The following is a 2170-nucleotide window of genomic DNA, read 5'->3' as shown; positions in this document are numbered from 1 at the left end:
ATTAAGGTAATGAGGTGGGTCCAGAAAACGAACCGGCGGCCAACGTAACGCTTTGGGAAGGCAATTCCACGCGTTTTCGGCAACAACTCCCGTTAAAACCGATCTGAGGAGCCGAGCGCTCGCCCCGGGAGGAGAAGGGCAAGGGCGCGGTCTGGCTTCATCGCCTGGCAGAAATCGGGTCTGGATGCGCAGGAAAAAAATATCTGAGTATGCGGGAGGCTAATGGAGAGTCGGGTCGTTACGGCTTTGATCCTGTTACACTAATTGTTTCCAACCCGTTTGAGAATATTAGCTAGAAACGTGAGAATACTGACTGGTGTGTCCTCTAGCCTGCTCCTTCTGGGCGAACAAACGCATTATGCAACAGAAAATAAAATTGTCTCTTATTTAGGATGTAGCAGTCCCACAGTCCGTTAACTCCGCGGAAATGCAGGGAAGAGGGAAAAGTTTTTCAGGGAAAACGATTTCCCTCCGCCTGACAAGCGCCCATCGGTCTCTTACAGCCCTCTTCCAGAAAAACGGCTTTTGGAAATAGTATTTGAAAACTGATTATTCACAGCGCCGAAGGAAAAAAACTAACCAAGCATTTGCACGCTGGAGCGCTCCAGTTTGGGTTTAAAGTCGCCAGTTTAACTCTTATTTATGTTAGGAACTCCTCAAAGACATTTGTGTTGGGGCACACCGCATCGTTCCCGTCTCTGCAGGGAAATACTGCAAAAATCACAGCAAAAATCCACGCTGTGCAGGCGCAGAAATGCGGAGGCGTAAAAAAATCAGGCTCGGGAGAAATTAAGAGGCTTACCGGGTTGTAAAGAGAGCTAGATTTTTTTTTTTTTTTAATTTAGAAAAGACCTTCTGCAAAAAAACCCTTTTGAACCCGTTTTGCAGGCTGCGATGCGGTACCGAGGAGAGGAGCTGGTGGATGGGCTGTGATGGGGAATGAGAGAACAGCAACTGCAATGGTTATTGTACAGATGCTAAAATATTAGGGCTTCCCGGGAGTTTTTTGCTAGTCTTAATGTAATTGGTATTTTCCTTCGGGGTCAAGTTCCTGGACCGATATAAATATAACAAAATTTCCATTTCCACTAATAATAAAACTGTATTTCTGAAGAAAAGCTGAAAAATAGAAATCCTAAAGCCCCCAAAACAGAAGGCAAATTAAAAGAAAGCATGAACAGTATGCTGAAGAAAGAATTGGCCATAAACTTGGGACTTTTAAGCCTAATAGAAATGGCAGAAAGAATCTGCTCTTTGAGCTGCTCCGTCCTCCCCGCTGTGATCCCCGTTCCCAAACTTGTGCTGGAAGTTGCGTGATATTATCGCTTAGGGTGCCTCGAAGCAAATACTAACACTCGTTTGCTCTGCTACAGCCAGCTGCACAGGGGCTCATTCGCTGCCTCGCACTCACAAATATCGGCTCAATCACATCATTTTACATGACCGAAAGCCCCTGAGTCCTGGGAGGACGTCAGGGGACGTGTACATCGGGGAGGCCCGGCTCCCTGCCCTGCGTCCACTCCTGCTGATGTCAGTACTGAAACAGCCGCTGACATCAGCGAGGAAGGGTGAGACGTTCAAGCCGTAAAACCTTCCCGGATTATTGCGAAGAGGTGCTGCCTGCGCGTTACCCAAGCTGTGAGATACTCTGCTTGCTGGGCGTTTGCAAAATTAACTTGCGCCACGTCCAAAATCTGTGTGTTTTTTTAAGGTTTGATATACTAGCAGATGTGGCTTGGTTATACAGTGGATTCTGTGTTGCTGATTGCATGTAAAGTCTGACCAGATCACATCCTGACAGTACAGCACTTGGAATTAAATGTAAACAGAGAAAGACAGAGCAAAAATGGACTCACGTTCCCTTCCTTCCTTTTCCAGTGACTTTGGTAAGAAATGAAAATAAGGGAGGGGGGGGGGAGAAAACCTCTAGAAGAATGTGGTAACGAACGTGCAGCAGAGACATACAGCTCTTAAATGGCGTTAGATGAAGCCAGCATCTGTTTAGCACCAGGGACGGCCGCTCCAGAGCACCATTCCCACGCCAGAGCAGCCGTCGCCTCTCAGTTTTTGCTCTTCGTGTTGCTCTGGAGGAGCGGCGAGCCGGTGCTGAACAGTGATGTTATAGACCAGCGGCTTTGGCAGGGGTCCACCGGGGGGAGCAAAACCGGGG

At 47.8% G+C, this 2170-nt stretch overlaps 1 protein-coding gene across 1 annotated transcript in view; it reads left to right on the top strand.

Moving 5' to 3' along the window:
* The window catches only part of TBX22 (T-box 22), a 52416-nt gene that overhangs the window by 49007 nt on the left and 1239 nt on the right, over positions 1 to 2170 (top strand). The window lies entirely within an intron of this gene.

The sequence above is a fragment of the Pygoscelis adeliae genome, unplaced genomic scaffold (genome assembly GCF_000699105.1).
Source record: "Pygoscelis adeliae isolate BGI_AS28 unplaced genomic scaffold, ASM69910v1 Scaffold216, whole genome shotgun sequence".
NCBI classification, from domain to species: domain Eukaryota; kingdom Metazoa; phylum Chordata; class Aves; order Sphenisciformes; family Spheniscidae; genus Pygoscelis; species Pygoscelis adeliae.
The sequence above is the reverse complement of the archived record's forward strand: the minus strand, read 5'-3'. Positions and strand labels throughout refer to the sequence as shown.